The sequence below is a fragment of the Pongo abelii genome, chromosome 16, assembly GCF_028885655.2.
Source record: "Pongo abelii isolate AG06213 chromosome 16, NHGRI_mPonAbe1-v2.0_pri, whole genome shotgun sequence".
Taxonomy (NCBI): domain Eukaryota; kingdom Metazoa; phylum Chordata; class Mammalia; order Primates; family Hominidae; genus Pongo; species Pongo abelii.
The window spans coordinates 63,609,314-63,629,069 of record NC_072001.2 but is presented as its reverse complement, the minus strand read 5'-3'; the positions used below and the strand labels follow the sequence as shown (position 1 = coordinate 63,629,069).

Below are 19,756 nucleotides of genomic sequence, written 5' to 3'. Positions count from 1 at the left end.
CAGCATATACAATAATTTTATACTTTTTTCATAAGTGTCTAATAAATTTTTTTGAGAAGAGTAAAATACTATTTGGTATTACACTTTGGTGTGTAATATTAAATATTCTTTATTTGATTTTTATTAGATTTTGTTATTTATAAGATTTTATTATTTATAAAGTATATTTGATATTACACTACACGCCAGTGTAATATCAAATAAAAAATATTTAACTCTTCTCAACTATTACACTTTAGTGTATAATATCACTCTAAATATTGCACACTTTTCTAAAGCCTACACTAAAATGCCTTTCTGTAAGTAAAGGGAACCATTTTAGATACAGGGAATTCTAATTAGATTGGCATAGTCAAAGCCAAAAATATGAAGTAGACATTGCTACCTTATCTTCAGACCTTGCCTTTGAGAGGCAACAGAACACAAAATACAGGTGATTCTTGCTTGGTTCTGAGACAGTGAAGGAAATTCCCAAGTATTTAAATATATTCACATAACCAGTTATATAAATCTAAACATAAAACCAATCTCCAATAGGTTTTAAGGTGGTATTCACCATCTTTATGAAAAGTTGAACATTACTAATGAAGTCCAACCATATCTTTAGAAGGGGGAAACAGTGACAGCATTTACTGAATCGAAATTACTATTAAAATTCAAAGAAACATCGAACATACGCACTTAAACACAATCCAGTCTTAGTTAACAGGACTGCCCAACAAAAATATTCCATCAGACATTAATGATCTGAATTCTGGTGTATGAGATCTATTAAATTATGGTACACATAAAAAAGTCATGAGATGTTCCTGTTTTGTAATAAACAAGGCAGTGGCCAACTAATTAATGCTAATTAGTAGCTTTTTTGAGATAGGCTATCATTTTTGTTCCAGGGATGAACTTTTTGGGATTCTCCAAATACTCCATCAGTGTATCCTGTCTTCAGGTGATGCTTTTGTTCTTACTGGCGTCTGTGTAAGTGAATCCAAAGGCCTGACCTGTCCTCCGTCCAGAGACCATGGAGATGTGGCCCAGTCTTGTGTTTGCCTCCCTTTCCCACGGTGTGGCAGTGGGCATACTTCTAGACAAAAATCTTGCTTTTCTCAACATCACCCATATTTAATTCTCTCTTTTGTCATTGGCACTACTAAGGTTCCCATTCACAGGCCAAACATCCTGCTCTCCAAATTTCTAATAAATTTTAAAATAAAATTTCTGATGACTGTTTATCATCAAGAAAGTAAATTCTATTCAAAATTCTCAAAAATAAAAGAAATAGGTCATAATTTAGAAATATTCCTTTAAAAATATTTATGATAACTGCCCTCTTTGTTTTCATGTGTTTACTTGGATAAAACTCCAGCTATTTGGATATTCAGCTATCCCAATTACTTACTAAAGCTCTCATCAGCTGAGATTCATTGCTATTTGCTCTGGTGATGTTCTAAAATACATGATCACAGAGATTTCTGAAGTTCGGGTTTACTTCATTATATTCTTTGAGAGAACTATCCAGAAAGTAACTTCTATTTCCAGTTTGCAGAATGTTTCTCTTGTAGCCCAAGGGAATGTGTTCCTTATGAATACAAGTAGACTTGACCAACTGGAGGACCAAGTACAGAAAGTACAGAATTTCCTATGTTTATAATGCCTCCATCCCAGAGTTTATAACAGTTCATTATGGTTATTTAAACTCAAGCAAGGCCGAGCTTGTATCTCATTACATAATAGTACAAAGTAACTCAGCCAAAACTTTGTGTTCACTCCCCTGGCCTTTTTTGTCTTGTAACCACCACCTCTGTGATTTTTGCTGCTTCCAAATAAAGGCCAAACCGCATGTGTCATCTTCTGCATCCTCTTGTAGTGCCAGAAAGCCTCACTCTCTAGTTCTCCGATAACCATAACAGTTGTGAGCATTCTATATCTTATGTAACTTAAGACAGTGGGTTAATTTTAGGTATGACTATAGAGGGATAATGCAAATTCTTTCACAGCAACTTGAAGTTCAGCCTTCACAGAAGCAGAGAGTACTACAGGTGGCAGAAAATTATTCCTGCCAGCAAATAGTAGTAGAACAAGTTTCTTTAGAACAAAAGGAGAAAAAGACACATCCAGTTTCAGTGGGATTAAATTAGACAGTGGGAGTTGGCTACCTAAACAGTACTTTTTTGGGTACTTATTGCTGTTCAAGCATTTGGGGATGTGCTATGCATAAATACATGCTCTGATAAATCTTTTCTTTGTCCTTTATCATTGGATTGGGGTGGACAAACAAGTGTTCCTGGAGGCAAAATGGCAAGCCACCATATTCACAAAAGGAAGATAAGGAAGTACAAACTGGATACATGAATTGTGAGGGGAAACATCCATTGTAATTTGCAAGGTTTCTTCATTTACGAAGGCTTTTAGGAAGAAGTGAGGTTTGAATCAAAGATGGAGCCTCCCACAGAACCAGAAAATGATGAAGAGAAAGGGGAAGCCGTGAACTTCCAGGCATAGAGGATCTCTTTTGTGGCCAATAGACTCATGAAACAGGGTTATACCTGTTTTATCACAAAAGATGCCACCTTTGGGTTATGGTCCACAGGCACATTCCCCAGTCAGTGACAGTATCTTCACCTGCAGAGTGAACACGAGAACAAAGAAAATAGCCTGGACACTCAGAATAGGAAAAACACCTCCCTAAAATATTTAGACAAGTAATACAAAATTTATTTAGGTATCTACCTTAGTTCTCTGCTTTTACATCACATGTTCATAAAAGAGAAAAGGCGGGATAGAAATGGGATGGAGGTGAGAATAAATGGCTTAAATTCAGAAGTTGTCATGCCAGATTTTTCTCCTCCCTATTTCTATTTATGAAACTTTGCACAGCACCCTCAATTTTGAGGGTAGATTTAGAATGTATTTTCACTTAGCGATGGGGAACACAGATCCCCTTCTCCACAGTTGTGGGTTTATAAGAAGAGAAAGCATGAAATAAAGATGAGAGAGACACCCAGGATGAGATCTGTTTTTTCCTAAACACTCACCTGAAATGCCAGACATTCCAAAAGCTTTTGCATTTACAGAGAGTGAGAAATCTCTCTGCTGTCTGTGCTTCATTGGAAAGTAGAGGGACTATTGCTCTTTCAAGTGGGGGAGATTCGTGTAACAGAAAGAAACAGCAGAAAATAGGTCAGCAAAGTCAAGTGACCTGCACGGATGGGTGTTTTGAGATGTGTAAGCCGAGGTTCCACAATCACTACCCAGATTCACTTACAAATATCAGGAGTAAAGGCCGGAAATAGAAACGTATTTTCCAGGCAAGAAGGAGTGGGGAAGAGGGAGAAGTGGGTTATCTTTTTTCCTTCAAATCACTACCATTTCCAGCATTTGAAAAAACATTTTCTTAAAGTCATTTTGCTCAACAGATGACAGTATTTCTTGGGAAAGTAGTAAAAAAAAAGGAAAAAAAAAATTCAAGCAAATTTTTTTTCCTTTCAGCCACCACCTTCCTTTTCTTCCCACCTGTGAATATGAATACAAGACCATTTCATTCTTAGGGTACTTTATTGGCCCCATTCTGCTTGAATATCCCAACATCATGCAATCACTAAGTGTTTCAAACAGTAACCTAGTACCAAACAGAATTTTAACACTGCCGCTAATTCTTTTGAACAAGGCTGTGTTGGCAATTATGAAACAGGGTAGACGTTGGCAAGTGCTTTCAGAATAATTATAGGGTTTCTCGAGTAGTACAGTATAAATAATTGCTGGTTTAAAAGCGTTATTGTGAACAGCAATTTATACTAAAATTTATATTTGCTCCTTGAAACTAATATATGTCGAGAGTGCCTCACTCCCTCTCCTACCTCCCCACCTTGAGCTCTCAAGGGCTTTGGAACCTTTTGATTTTATGACACTTTTAACTTAGCAAGGCAACTACAAGGCATGTCTAGGCCATAGTAAATAAGGGTAAGAGTAATACATTTAATCAATGGGCATGAATGAAGTAATGAAACTGTTTCAGCTCTGGCCACTTGGTGTGCTCCCAGGATACTGACGTACACAAAGGCCATTTTGGTACAGAGAGAAGGTAAGAACTGCAGTGGCATCACTTTTGCCTGACAAGTAGGGCACGCTGAAGATTATCACCTCTTCTTTGGCTTATGATGGCATGGATGCAGGGCACAGAGGACCAAGACACAGGAAGCTCTTGGGGATAATGCAGCTCTAAAATGGCCACAGAGACTTATTAAAATATATTTTTTCCTCTCTGTGGAAATTTTAATTTTATCCTATGGTACATTAAAAATGGGTGGTACATCAGAAAAGCAGGGGGTGAGCATGGGGGAAAGACAGCCTTGACGATTGGGGGAGAATGATTTTTGAAGGGCTCTTCTCTCTTCTCTTTGGGTGAATGCTAAATAGCAGTCCTTCTTTTCCAAACAGGTGACCGTATGTGTCATCATCTTGTCTTTCTGTTGATCCTAGTGGCTTCTCTTACCCAGCCTGAGAACTCCCCTGAGATTTTTCACATCCTGAATGTTTCTCACCAAAGTAGCTAGAGTTCTAGGATAATGTGTTTTTTGTTTCAACTGCGGTTCCTGGTTTCTGCTCTCTAAAGCCCTTTTAAGTCATATTTTCCATGATTGTTCAGTGCTGGCTTTGGTATTTAAATAAGCCTTTCAATGGGTCATTAGCCCTGTAATTAATTCTAGCTATTTTTAAATGGTGCCTTGGTTATTAAAGAGCCCCCATATTCACAACAGTCTTGTCTTTCTTGGAGAATTACTAAGCATTTGCTGATTTTTTTTAGTGCCAAAAATATTGCAATTTTATCTCATTGTGAATATATTCCTCATTGATAGGAAGAGTCAATCTTTTTGAATGAGGACAGAAAATATTTAACTGTTACACTTCCATATAATAGCCTTGTGCTTTTATTTTTCTTTCAAATAATCACAACAAATACCCGTCCTGTACCCCAGGCCCTGTCATAGCTATATGTATTTCACTTTACTTACATTTTAAAAAATCAATTATCAGCAAATCACAGTACTTCAATTTGAGATAACTTTACAGAGAAAGAGAAGTGACTGGATTAAAATCACTTACTCAGTGTTAGAGAGGAAAAAAAACCCAACTTCTTCCTCTACCCGCTTATATTCAGTGTCTGGGGCCCCACAAAATAAACTTACAAAAGACAGGTTAACAGGAGAAAAGGGATTATGTTATATGTATGTGAGGGGGCCTCACAGAAATTAAGTGAATACCCCCAAGAAGGTCATCAGAGCTGGTGGCTTATATACCATTTTAACAAAGGGCAATAAACTTATGGAGAAGTGACAAGATAAAGGAAAATGGTTTGAGGCTTCTAGGGGCCATAAATTGTGGGAAGGTAAATATATGTGGGAACTAATGGAAGACAAGGGTTACTTCAATAAGGTTTGTTTTAGCAGATTTAAGTCAGTGCCCATCTGCAGTGATAAGGGTTGTCTCCTCTTCCTGGTATGGGGTTGGGACAGAGGGCACCTTTACAAGGGGAAATGTATGCCATGCCTATAGGCAGATAGGGGTAGGGTAGAGAGCTTTTTCTGCTGCTTCTCAATTGCTTTCAGCTCAAAATAATCTTCATGCCAAAGTGTCATAATTTGGGGTGGCATATTCTGATCTTCTCACCAGTTAGTTACAGAGCTAAAATTAGAACTTAGACCATCTGACTCTTAGCCCATTCTTTTGATTTCTCTATGCTTTATTATATAATATTAAAATAGCTGTTAGTCTCTGTGATACTACTACAAGAAGCTTACCAATTCTAATATTAGAACCAACCAACAAGCCTGGCTCCATACCCTTGGCACATGTCACAATCAATCACAGCACAGTGCATCTCAACCAGCCCCCAAGCATTCACTTGAAATCCATGTGACTCGGAATATGAGCTGAAACTCACTTGCCATCTTGACCTTATAGTAATCCCAGGATAAAGCAGTAATTCCTGGTTCAGAAAAGCAGATGGAGATTAACTTTGATTATTGAGTATTATCTGGGATCAGATAAAAATATCAGTAGCTCATATAACAATAGTAATAGCAGTTACCATTGTATGCCAGGCATTGAGCTAGTTGCTTACATATATTCTTGCATTTAAGCCTCATAACAGCCCTGTGAAATAGGCACTGTTATCTCTGTGGTAGAGATTCGGAAACAGAGGTTTGGAGAGGTTAAATAACTTGCCCATGATCACAGTGCTAATAAGTGGAAGATTTAGCATTGGGGTCCAAGGCTGTCTATCTGTAAAGCCACTCCTTGACATCTAACAACATATATGGAGAGGTCCATGTGCTGACCACTTGTAGCCCAGCCCTAGATGTCACAAGAGTAGTTATTAACTTTCTCACCTCCAGCCTTTTCTTTTAATCCTGTGAATTCCTTTGACATCTGTGGGTGGCAGGCTCTAGTAAATGTAGTTCAGAAGAAGATGCATGCCCCAATTGATTTTTTAGACAGTTTAATTTGTGTTGGTTCTTGCTGTAGAGTTTCCACACTAGAAGGAAAGACCTGAGCATGTCATTGGGTATTTTAATAACCCTTTCATTCCACTCCAGGGTAGTAGATATTACATGCTAGAAGCAGGTTGTAGGATTTCCTAATTTATTTATTCCTTTGGAGCACCTGCTGTGTGTCAGGCACTGAGGGAGGCACTGGGAAGATAGGATGGAGAAGAATGACAGGTTCCTGCTCTATACATCTTATTCTTAACGTGTGGAGACAGCTAATAAATACGTGGCATTCCAGGGAGTGATAAAGGCTTTGAAGAATGAATGTAGGTATTCATAGCAGGTGACTTGCAGGGAGAGGGCGAGGGATGCCTTGGGTTTTTCATTTCCTGTGGACCCTAGGACAAATATTAAGAAAAACTTTTCAAAAAGCAAGATAAGCTTCTGTATCTCTGAAATGACTGCAGTGCACTTGTGGCTCAGACGGAGACTGAGGAAAATGTAAAATAGACATGGTGTAATTTCAGTGTAATTTTCCTGTTTGACACCACTATCATATTCCCAGTCTTCTGGGCCCTTCTCTCCCTGATAGCTCTCTGCACCTGCAGCTGCATCGTGTTCTACCTATGATGCAAGGCTCATTGCCTCTCCCTAACACCACCACTGTGAACCATGAAGGATCCCGTGTTTTGTGTCCTCAAAGTCAGGTTCCCTGTGGCTACCGAAGTTCAACCAGCTACACTGATAAAAGAGCCTCAGCTCACTCTTCCCAAGTGAATTGTTTCTGTTCACACTGGTTCTGTTTTTCTCTGTGAAATGAGGAGGTTGGGATAAACCCTAGTTGAAAAGGTGGCAGGAGAATGAACAGATGGTGGCAGTATCACCTTGGTCTTGCCCCAGCTTGGTAATCTTAGGACAGTCACTTTACCTCTCAGTCTTAGGTGCCTTGACTGAAAAGAAAGGGGTTTGATTTGTTAATCACAGAGGTCTTTATGGACCTGGCATTGAATGATTTAAAAGGTTCCATGTAGCTCTTTAGAGTACACTAAACAAAACAAAAACTATGATTTACTAGAGGCTCTGCATCTCTTTCCAGAGGCGTTTCAGACCAGGAAAGAGGACAGTAGTACAGTATCATTGTGGGACGGTAGGAAAAATTATTCAAGGTCTTTTAACTTTCGTTCCTGAGGACAGTTAGTGAGGGAAATGAACTCTTATGAGGTTGTTAATGAGATCAGAGCAAAGATGGCTCTTTGTACTCCCAAACTATGTTTAATTTCTTAAACTTTAGAAATGGCAGGTTTTAACTAAGTCAGCCAGATCAGGATGTGGGAACCGAGCAAGGACCAGGATGAGCCAAAGCATCAGAATCACTTACTTGTGAAACTGACCGGCTTCTGCTTGTTATCTGTCATTTTACTCCATATTGAGGTCAGAGTGGTAAAGCTATTATGCAGTATACATTTCCTTTTGCTTAAAAGACATGAGATTATCAAAACAACAGAGAAGGGACGTTACTCACTCTCACCAGTAATTTTCAAATGCTGAAAATAAATGTGCCTATAGTCTCCATAAATATATTAATGTGTTGCATATTCCCTATATAGCTATAGTTATTTCTTAATTGATTTCACTCTGGAATACTGTGAAATCACTTTATGGAAATCTGAAATATAAAAAGATACCACTTATTTTGTAGCTATCCTGTTTTCTTCTAAAGGTGTTGGTTAAGTGCATTGAAGCATCGGTGGTCCACACAGTGACTCTTCCACACAAATTAGCAGAAGGAGCAGCAAAACCAGCAGTTATGCAAAATGTTTCTTTTTGTTTTCTTTAATTGTGGTAATGAGTTCATTCAGTTTTGAAAGCTTATTTTTGTATGCCTGTCTTCCATGAAATTTTGAGGTGTGAATTCAGCCATTCATTGCTTGAGCTTTTATTATTTCAGAATTAGGGTGGCATTACTTCTGTTCCCTCATCATCCCCTTGGAGAGTCACCATCTAGATGATAATATATACTTCTATTTACGTCTTTTTCCTGGTTTCCTTGAGCCTTAAGGAAAAGAAACAACATCAAAAAACATTAGTTTTTTTCCATTGAAAGCTGATCCATGTGTGTGCTGACAATAACTTTAATCCCTTTAATGTCCAAGTGAGGAGGATTGAAAACTGGTAGCACTTTCATTGATATTTTTTAAGTATGCTCTTATAGCAAAAAATGTTTGATATCTTTTTGGTGACCACTTAAGAGAGAAACTATTGATGCATAAATTATAAATTCTGTGGCTTTAAATATTATTTTTTGAGATGAATGTGTTTGGGGTAGAATATGAACAACTTAAAACTTTAAAATTTCCATCTAAATTTCAAGTCTTAAATGTTCCTCTTTTTTTTTTTTTTTTGAGACAGAGTCTCGCTCTGCTGCCCAGGCTGGAGTGCAATGGCACACGATCTTGGTTCACTGCAACCTCCATCCCCCAGGTTCAAGAAATTCTCTGCCTCAGCCTCCCGAGTAGCTGGGATTATAGGCGTGTGCCATCACACCCGGCTAATTTTTGTATTTTTAGTAGAGATGGGGTTTCACCATCTTGGCCAGGCTGGTCTTGAACTCCTGACCTCATGATCCACCTACCACGGTCTTTCAAAGTGCTGGGATTACAGGCGTGAGCCACCGCGCCCGGCCCCTCTTCTACACTTTTTTCAAGGTCAGAAGCGGCTCACATATAGACAATTACATCTTCAGCCACTTAGTTTTTGAATATCACTTTCGTTTCATAAAATGAGCTATGTTGTCCTTACAATTCAGTTGACGGCCAGAAGAAAATCAGACCCTTTATAAAAAGTAGGACTTTAAAAAGCACTGGTGTCCTATTGTAGGCTGTTTCACAATACACGTAGTAAAATATGAATTTTATTGTTTGTTTTGTTGATTGGGAAGGAGATGGGAGGGGGTGGAGAGTGACATTATAGTTTGAATTTATAATTTGAAAGCAGAGAAAATGGATGAAATAAAAAGATTACCATATGAGTATTGCCAGATCCTCCCTCCCACACACACATACCTATCCCCAGGCAATCTTTCTGTGGGAATTTACCTTGGTGTTTAAAAATCAGGGCAATATAAAAGTGATATTAAAAATAGTATACTACCACTGTAAGAAGTATGACAAACATGTGAGATCCTGAGAAACTGCAGAATATTTTCTCATTCAAAGTTTAGTACCTTGATCTTATAGTGTTTGACACCAAAAAACATAGCAAATACTGTTTTATATTTAGCCTTTTCCCTGATGCCTTGTTTCTTAAATTAATTCATGGGCAATGAATGGGGGAGGAAAAATAACAACAACAAATATGCCCTGGTGATATAGTAAATGCCACTTTCCAACACTTGCTCGCTACCTAAGAAAATTGCTTTATTTTCTTCTCTCATGCCCAGCTTGATTGCAGAGAGCAAGAGAGTAGATGGAAACTGTGGGGGTTTTTTTAACGTTATATCATTAACTCCATCCAACACAACATGCGTAATTCCTTGTTTCTCATAACTTTGGGATGAAGTATGGTGTTTTGTTGCCTGTTTACGAAATAGACAACAGACACAGAACATAAGAGCTGCTACATATCATAGAACATATCGAGAATGCCAGAGATTTTTCCTGTTTTCTTCCACAAGACCATGTTAGACTGTGTGTATCAAGTTTAATAGGAGCAATGTAAAGCTACTTGATTACATTTTTATCCACAATATGATTTTAAACTAATGCTATTGGCCAGGAGCGGTGGCTCATGCCTGTAATCCCAGCACTTTGGGAGGCCGAGGCGGGCAGATCATGAGGTCAGGAGATGGAAACCACAGTGAAACCCTGTCTCTACTAAAAATACAAAAAATCAGCCAGGCATGGTGGCGGGCGCCTATAGTCCCAGCTACTCGGGAGGCTGAGGCAGGAGAATGGTGTGAACCCGGGAGGTGGAGGTTGCAGTGAGCTGAGATCACGCCACTGCACTCCAGCCTGGGGGACAGAGCGAGACTCTGTCTCAAATTAATTAATTAATTAATTAATTAATTAATGCTATTTACCATGAAGTGTAGTAGTTATACTTCGTGCCTCCCAGCGCTTGAGGGTTTCATCATTGCCTTACAGTATTTCTCAGAAAATAACACATTCTTCCCTGGAAATTGTTGGCTGACTTTAGCAAATTCAGGCCGCCTATTCATTTAACACTGTTGTGTGTGTTTGATTATCTAGAATGAATTGCCTTAAGAGTCTCTTTTGGAAAAGTACTAGCACAGTGCCCGAAATGCCAGGGAGTGGAAAGTCATGGTCTCGGCGGGGAAATGACTGCAGTGTTCGTGGAGACAGTGTTTTCGCTTGGCTGACATTAATGACAACCCAATGCTATGTGCTCACTGAGTGTTTTCATTTCAGAAGAGCATCAAAACCACTGAGTCCTTTCAAGTCGTCTTCTTTTACTGTGAAACCAGAAACCATGCCGACGACTACTTTCAGTAATAACCTATGTCCCAACTGCAGGCTGAAGTAAACTTCTTGTCATATAATTTTCTAATTTCTGTGTAGGGATAGTTGTAGCAAACAACTTAGTTTCTTTCAGAGCGTGACTTCAGAAAGCGTATTTTCATGCAACAGTGATGGGTAATGGAATCAGAATTTCCACAAAGTCTGCCCTAATTGAACAGCATTATCAGGAGAAATAAAACATGAGACTCAGAGTTTTCTCCCAAAGTCATTTATGTTATTAGGCAATGAAGCTCATTTTATTTTAGCAAACGTACTAGGAGGTGTACTTCCACGTGAACATTGCCCCGTCAAAGCAGTCAACTGGAAAGGCTGAATGTCCGTGCCCATAACGCTGTCACTGCCAAAAGCTAATATATAACTCTTCTTTTGAAATGGTTTTCACCTCCTTTAGCAATGTTTTCATATTCTCCATAGTGGCCATAGTTTTCCTAGAAAAGTGAGCTTTATATTTGAAAACAACCAATAGTTAATATGCTGAAAAAGGTAACTGAAGAAACCAAACCAGGCCATTTTCCTTTAAAAAAAAAAAAAAAAAAAAAAAAAAAAAGGCCAGTCATGGTGGCTTACACCTGTAATCCCAGCACTTTGGGAGGCCAAAGTGGGTGGATCACCTGAGGTCAGGAGACCAAGACCAGCCTGGCCAACATGGAGAAACCCATCTCTACTAAAAATACAAAAATTACCCAGACGTGATGGTGGGCGCCTGTAATCCAAGCTACTCGGGAGGCTGAGGCAGGAGAATTCTTTGAACCCTGGGGGAGGTGGAGGTTGCAGTGAGCCGAGATCACGCCACTGCACTCCAGCCTGGGTGACAGAGCGAGACCCTATCTTAAAAAAAAAAAAAAAAGGAGAAGGACTATAAAGTACAACTGTGTCTTATCTCATTGGCACTGAGAGCAGCTACATAAGAAGTAGCTCCAAGTAGTTTGGGGCAATGAAAACATAAGAACTTTGACGCTCAATCCTCATTTTGGTGTCAAGGTTGGAGCCAGTGAATTTGCTGGAAGAAAATATTGGCCACTAGCTTTCTTCTAGAAAATTAATAGAGTGGATGACAATGAAGACAACAAAGAACATTCGAAGGCTATCATCCACCACAACATAGGAGCATCTCCACGCCCACAGTACGTGTCAGATATCCAGATTACCCCACTGTTGATCATACACACTTTCGGTTGTGTCACAATTGCTACTCCCCTAACAAAATTCTATGCAAGCAGTGAGTGTGGGAAGCTGAAGGGAGGGACAATACGAGGGAAAATCCTGCTCAAAAGAACACAGAATGGTGACTTTCATTGTCATAATCTGATAGTAATCACGGACAATTCTGACTTCAGCCACCAGTTCAGAAATCACTAAGAGGCAGGACAGTTTGGTCATGAGGCCGCTTGGTGCTTTTACTGCAGTCACACAGGATTCCGTTTCCAGGCTCAGCAAACTTCCGTTATGCAACCTCGGGTTGAAGACAAGGGTGCACTGGGGAATTTGATGTAAATTTTAGTTGTGACATTGAAGCTTTCCCCACAGGAAGTCCTTTGGAACTATCATCGTTTTATTCCATTTTATGTTTAAAAATATAAAAATGGGCTTTATTAAAATCCCATTTTTTTTAAGGTTTATGAGCTGTTACTGAAAACTATACAGAACTGCTACCTATTTTCCTGTCTCTATCTGTTTCTCCTGGGAACTGTTTTGGCTTACTGCAGGTGGAGGAAAAAAGCCACACTGGAGTGAAATGAATGACAACATTCCTAGAGAAGTCTCTCACGATCTCAAAATCCTTGGCCCACTGGTCATTTATAGCCATTGCTAAAATATTTGTGACCAGTTTCCTTTAGTTTAACAATTACTCTCTCAATAGACAAGCATCCATCCAAATAACAATTTGTCCTAAATCAAATCCCTGGAATATTAAAATACATCATTAGTTTAGGAAATCAGTTGGCCCTCAAAGTTTTTCATTTTTTCTTACATAATCCTTTCTTGCTCCCGATTTTTCAGTTAGAGTTGAATAAAGTAGGGCCTAGCAATGTCAGCCATGATGGAGATGCCACATAGTATTTGTCACGTTAGGAGAAGGGTGAGAAACCATGTAGCAGGTAGAACGGATGGTTCCACAGCCCCTTGACTCGCTGACGTAGAAGAGACTGAAGGCAGCCTGATCACCACGTTCAAAAGTTGGCTTTCTCCATTTTAAGTTCTTCCTTAAAGCCTCTTTAAGGAAAGTCCCTGAAATGATACAGTAGAAAAATCACACAGACTTATTTAAAATGAATTCTATCACTATTCCTGAGATCTCACCTGCCCCACTGAGGACATTTTGTTTTCGCAAAGTGCTTTGAAATGTGATAAAGGATCTTAAAGAATATTTGTAAAATTATGCCCAAAGAAGACATTCTTTGAGGTTAATTTGCAGTGTCTAAAAGTCAAGAATGAGGAAGGAAAGGAAAATAATAGATTCACTTTAAAATGGACCGTGCTAATTGGGCAGTGAAACATCCTTGTGTCACACCATTTACCATAGCAGACCAGAAGAGGGAAAAGGCTTGATTTTTCTCTCATAGATACCATAATTCACTCTCAAAAACATTCCTAAAATGGACTGCTATTTCTCTGATAGCCTGTTTTGCTACTGACAGTGTTAAGTTCCATACTAATCAGCTCATCTAGCCTAACTGATGACTCAAAAAGCTGATTCCAGGAACAAGAAACTGGCTTCAATAGAAATATTATGGTTTATTTTGAAGAGTGGGGACAGGTAAGGACTAAACAAATTTATCTTTGTGACATAGTTTAAAGGATATTTTAAATGAATAATAATTCCTCATAAGTGCTAGCCATTCATCTCATTGTTGGTGGGTGTGTTTGAGGTGCGGCTGGTTTTTAAACAAATATACCAAAGGTTATGAACCCCCCAAAATTTCTGTTCCATTCAGAATTTATTTGTAAGTCTACACACTTATTCAAATGATTTTTTTCTAAACTTTAACTTTCTTTTTTTAACTCGATTTCTTGGAATTGCTTTCAATAACTGCTTCAGGCCTCTTTGAATAGCAGTGAAGGCAAAATCAGGGCAAGTCGTGGTGAACAGTTTGGCTTTTCTGGAACACTGAGCTGACGCCAGCCACCCCACCGGGCTTGGTTCCCCAACATCTCACAGCGAAGGCACTTGTCTGATGAATATTACGCTTTTATGTTACCAGTGGGGGCTGCCTCAGAAGTTACTCCTCTGCGTCCTGATGGTCCTTGACTTGGCCTTGGACTTTGTCCTTGACCTCCAATACCTTAGAGAGTTGCAGGTGGGAACAGTGTAGCTTGAGGTTCTAAAATGCTTTGCTGATGGAAAAGGTTTTGTTCTGAAAAGTGAATTACAATAGGAATGGATTTGCATTACTGACACTATCTGCTGTGGGCTTTGCCTCTATTGATTTAAAGCAAAAGGGCACAATTAGTGGCCTTCAAAGAGAGGGGGAACAAAAATAACCTAACTCTGTCCTAGCACGTTCAATTAACTTGTTTACTTTGAAGGGAAAAAAAACTTTTATTTTTACATCAACAGCATATTAGCATGGTGTTGCCTTTTCTCATCTGTCATGGCAAGACATGGTTTTGAAAAAAAATTCTCTTCGTTTCATAGTAGTAACATTATTTTCTAACATTAAGCACAACAACAACAAAAAAAAAAGCAGGGAGAGCGCGAGGGGTTCGGTGTATAAAAACAAAAACGGTGTTCTAGCTGCGAGAACTTTTATTTTGGATCGCGAAGAGAACAGTTCATTGTATTTCCTTTCCTAAACCAATGAAAATGAAAAATTAGTTACCAGGTAGAATTCTCTTCCACTTTCTATCCCTTTTCCCTGACGAGATGAAACCTGCTGGGTTTTGCCATAAAAAGAGGTCCCTGTTGGGGAAATGAGAGTTCAGCTGACTCTTCACATCAGAGTGTAATACAGCGGGACCGGCTCTGGAAGATTATGTAGTGCAGCACTATGCCTAAGAACAGAAGAGGAAGCTGAGCTCTGGAGAAACAGGGTCACAAGGTGTTACAGGCATCTGGTGAATTTTGCTCACTGCACGGGCAGTTGTGAGAGCCTCCGAACCCTGTAGTTCAGTCTTTTCCCCACTTTACCAGTGTGTGAGGCCTCTCTCCCACTTCCTCCACTTACCATCTCTCCAAGATGCCAGCCTCACTGTGGGCTTTCCCTAGAAAGAAACACTGGTTTCTTTCTATCGTGCCCTGGTTAGTATTGTTTCTCACATTAGGCCTCTGTGTTAGAAATAAAGCTGCTAAACTCCATGTTGTTACACAAAAGGAATACAGTGACATATCCTTCATTCTTCTGATAGTTCCCTCAACTCCAGCTGCAGCCCCTGCCAAATACTATCATCCTTAAAAGATAGACAGTGATCCCAGCACTGTGGGAGGCCAAGGCAGGTAGATCACTTGAGTCCAGGAGTTCAAGACCAGCCTGAGCAACATGGTGAAACCCCGTCTCTACTGAAAAAAAAAAAAAAAAAAAAAAGCCAGGTGTGGTGGTGTGTGCCTGTAGTCCCAGCTACTCAGGAGGCTGAGGTGGGAGGATTGCTTCAGGCCAGGAAGTGGAGGTTGCATTGAGCTGTGATCGCACCACTGCACTCCAGCCTGGGTGACAGAGTGAGACCCTGTCTAAAGAAAAAAAAAAAAAAAAAAGACAGTGATGATGATTATAGCTAACATTTATGGAGCACTTACTATGTGGTGGGCACTGATGCTACAGGCACTTTACTTGTGTACCCTGTAATAATGAGATAGGGCTCATTTTAAAGGTGAAGAAACTGAGGCACAGAGAGATTAAGAAAGTGTCCAAGTTCTCATAGCTAACAAATGTCAGGGTAGAGATTCAACCCCAGACTCTAGATTTTGCAAATCAAATCTCTACACTTTGTCTTCAAGGTCATAATCAACTCTCTTCTTTCTCCTTAAAAAAAAAAAAAAAAAAAAAAAAAGAGTTTTTCACTTTCATCCTTAATTCCTATGCAGTGAAGCTAATGTAACAAGATGAGGTGCGCTGGTGGGTTCTGTGCATCCTTTTTGTGTCCTTGGTGCCCAGTCACGCAGGTTCTCAGCAAGCGGTGGCAGGACTTGCAGCTGGATGGACTCGTGTGTAGGCCCATATGTTGGCGGTGGGGGGTGAGGTGTATGTGTAAGCATATGGGGTGTGTGTGTAGGGTGCGCGTGCAGTGTATGTGTGTGTGGCATGTGTGGTGTGCATCTGTGGTGCGTGTGGTGTATATGTGTTGTATGTGTGTGGACTGTATGTATGTGGGCTGGGTGTGTGTGTGTGCTGTGTCCTTGGTGCCCAGTCATGCAGGTTCTCAGCAAGTGGAGGTAGGACTTGCAGCTGAACAGACTTGTGTGTGAGGTGTGCCTGTGTGCCATGTGTGGGGTGTGCCTGTGTGCTGTGTGTGAGGTGTGCATGTGTGCCATGTGTGTGAGGAGTGCCTGTGTGCCATGTGTGTGAGGTGTGCCTGCGTGTCGTGTGTGAGGTGTGCCGTGTGTCATGTGTGTGAGGTGTGCATGTGTGAGGTGTGCCTGTGTGCTGTGTGTCTGAGGTGTGCATGTGTGCCATGTGTGTGGGGTGTGCATGTGTGCCGTGTGTGTGGGGTGTGCATGTGTGACGTGTGTGTGTGAGGTGTGCATGTGTGCTGTGCGTGAGGTGTGCATGTGTGCCATGTGTGTGAGGTGTGCCTGTGTGCCGTGTGTGAGGTGTGCCTGTGTGCCGTGTGAGGTGTGCCTGCGTGTCGTGTGTGAGGTGTGCCGTGTGTCGTGTGTGTGAGGTGTGCATGTGTGCTGTGTGTGAGGTGTGCCTGTGTGTTGTGTGTCTGAGGTGTGCATGTGTGCCATGTGTGTGGGGTGTGCCTGCGTGTCGTGTGTGAGGTGTGCCGTGTGTCGTGTGTGTGAGGTGTGCATGTGTGCTGTGTGTGAGGTGTGCCTGTGTGCCGTGTGTCTGAGGTGTGCATGTGTGCCGTGTGTGTGGGGTGTGCATGTGTGCCGTGTGTGTGGGGTGTGCATGTGTGACGTGTGTGTGTGAGGTGTGCATGTGTGCCGTGTGTGAGGTGTGCATGTGTGCCATGTGTGTGAGGTGTGCCTGTGTGCCGTGTGTGAGGTGTGCCTGCATGTCGTGTGTGAGGTGTGCCGTGTGTCGTTGTGTGTGAGGTGTGCCTGTGTGCCGTGTGTGGGGTGTGCATGTGTGCCATCTGTGTGTGAGGTGTGCATGTGTGCTTTGTGTGAGGTGTGTGTGTGAGGTGTGCCTGTGTGCCGTGTGTGTGGGGTGTGCCTGTGTGCCATCTGTGTGTGAGGTGTGCATGTGTGCCTTGTGTGAGGTGTGCCTGTGTGCCATGTGTGTGAGGTGCGCCTGTGTGCCGTGTGTGTGTGAGGTGCGCCTGTGTGCCGTGTGTGAGGTGTGCCTGTGTGCCGTGTGTGTGTGTGTGAGGTGTGCCTGTGTGCTGTGTGTGTGAGGTGTGCCTGTGTGCCGTGTGTTAGGTGTGCATGTGTGTCGTGTGTGTGAGGTGTGCATGTGTGCCGTGTGTGTGAGGTGTGCATGTGTGCCGTGTGTGAGGTGTGCCTGTGTGCCGTGTGTGAGGTGTGCATGTGTGTCGTGTGTGTGAGGTGTGCATGTGTGCCGTGTGTGAGGTGTGCATGTGTGTCGTGTGAGGTGTGCATGTGTGCTGTGTGTGTGTGAGGTGTGCCTGTGTGCCATGTGTGTGTGTGAGGTGTGCATGTGTGCCATAGTGTGAGGTGTGCATCTGTGGTGTGTGTGAGCATGGTATATGTGAGTGTACTGTACATATGTGTGGTACATGTGAGCATACGGTGTGCATGTGTGGTATATGTGTGTATGTGTGTATGTGTGGTGTGTGTGTGCCTGTATTACCATTTAAGATGGTAGCAGCTATTGGCATTAAAAAGGACCTGCTATTCTGAGCTCTGGCTGTGACAGTAAGCTGTGCCCACAGCAGCTGTTAGCAATCAGAGTGTGTTTCCATCCGATGTGAAATGTGCTGCCACCACTTGTGAAATGGATTTCAAAACCTTGCCGTACTGAAGTACCAAAGTGTGTGAATGGTATACTTTTACTGCAAATTAGAAAGATTCACTTATTGCAGTGATAATGTCACACTCACTCACTCAAGCTATCTTAAGTGACAGAGACACACATTGCCGAACAGTGGATAGCTGAGAGCAGTGTTTTCAGGACAGTCATAGAATGTCATCTGAAATGTTTGTCTCTGCAGGCAAAAGAAGCACCTTGGACTAGAAGAGCAGAAACTGAAAATGGAATAGGAAGGACAGTGGTGCGGGCCTCGTTTTGGTATCTTTAATGGCTGTTGTGTTCTTACTTTGCCTCTAGTGCATGACTTACATAAAAATAAGTGGCTTCAAGATAAACACACAGGCTATACATTTCGTTTTCTTGGGAAAAAAAATGACATTTATGAGGTGTTATAGTGTGTGCATTGATGCTCAGATGTCAGACCTTCTTAAAATAAATCTGACAATCTCTTAGCTTGGTCCAGAGCATTTCTTCTCCTTATGTCTCACAACTACTTAAATCCCCAAGGCTCTGCTGCCTCTTTCTGTATTTCCCTTTCCTACTAAGAAATAGCCACCAGCTCCTGCCGCTTCCTCTTGGGAAAAGGCACAGAAATAACTGTGCTTCAGCTATCCACAAATATTGCTATCCATTCTCAGGTTGAGCTTATATGTTGTAATTAAGAATGGAAATGTTTCTTTAATCAGCAAGTTTAAAGACCATGCATTTAGGGAAAGTCAGAAACAAGTCCTCAGGTTGTTTGGTCATTAGTATGCCTGGCTGAACTGGTTGTCTTAGAAAAGCATTACAAAAGAGAATTTTTTGAAATACCATTGAGCCACAATTCAGAAATACATCTGTGATGTATTTGAAAGGCTTAGAACTTGCCATATTTTTTGTTTAGATGTTAATGACCATGTCCTGGAAATTGGAGGTGAAGGAACTAGTTGAATTTCTAGGAGTTGGTCACTAATTCTTCAAGATCTTACAATCTTAAAGTGGCTAATATGAAAACATTTACACTTCCGCTTCTGGCAAGCCTAAATAATTTGCCTGCGATTTTTTAATAAAAACCAGACCCTTCCCTCATCTCTCATCCAAAGCTTCATCCTCTTATTAATTCTAAGGACACTTTTTTGAAATGGAAAACAGCACAGGGGTGGTGCAGAAATACAGGCTGTGGGCTAATTCTCTTAACGATCCTCACCCACTAAAATGATCTGTGGACCAAGAACATGACACCATGTTCCTGTGACTATAAATGTATTGTCTTTTTAGTGTTCTGGGCTTGCTATAGAGGGATGTAAATGCATTTTCGAGGTTTAATGTTATAAGTTATTTCCAGTCTTTTACCATGAATCCAGTTTATTTAGTTGGGGAATATTTCTTGAGTGACATCTATTCAATGAGCAGTAGCAGATCTTCAGAATGCCATCAGAGCTCATGGAAAGAAACGATGGGTTCCTTTGCCTGGTAAGCTTTTATGACTTAATCTGGATTCTTGTTATTTTGACCCATTTCTGCACATCTTACTTCATGCAGCTGGGTTTTGTGACTGCACAGTTATGGGGGGGCGGGGTCATGGAAATTGTGCAGGTAGAATTAGTAATCAATGGTTGTTAAGAATTTGTGGGGTTATGTTAAGACAGCTGGAAAGTGG

General features: G+C 40.9%; 1 protein-coding gene and 1 long non-coding RNA gene across 6 annotated transcripts in view; one reads left to right on the top strand and one right to left on the bottom strand.

Annotated features, from left to right (window-relative positions):
- Nucleotides 1–19,756, top strand: part of RORA (RAR related orphan receptor A) — a 736,081-nt gene that overhangs the window by 664,463 nt on the left and 51,862 nt on the right. Inside the window, exon 1 of one of the 5 annotated variants that reach the window (XM_054531579.1) lies at nucleotides 19,551–19,569. The exons of the other annotated variants lie outside the window; for them this stretch is intronic. The gene's annotated coding sequence lies outside the window, so the exon portion shown is untranslated. Of the gene's footprint in view, nucleotides 1–19,550; nucleotides 19,570–19,756 lie in introns of those variants that run through there. 5 annotated transcript variants of the gene reach the window in all.
- The window catches only part of LOC103892532 (uncharacterized), a 68,354-nt gene continuing 51,625 nt past the window's right edge, over nucleotides 3,028–19,756 (bottom strand). Inside the window, exon 3 of the long non-coding RNA XR_008513613.2 lies at nucleotides 3,028–8,538. This is a non-coding gene — a long non-coding RNA (uncharacterized LOC103892532). The remainder of the gene's footprint in view (nucleotides 8,539–19,756) is intronic.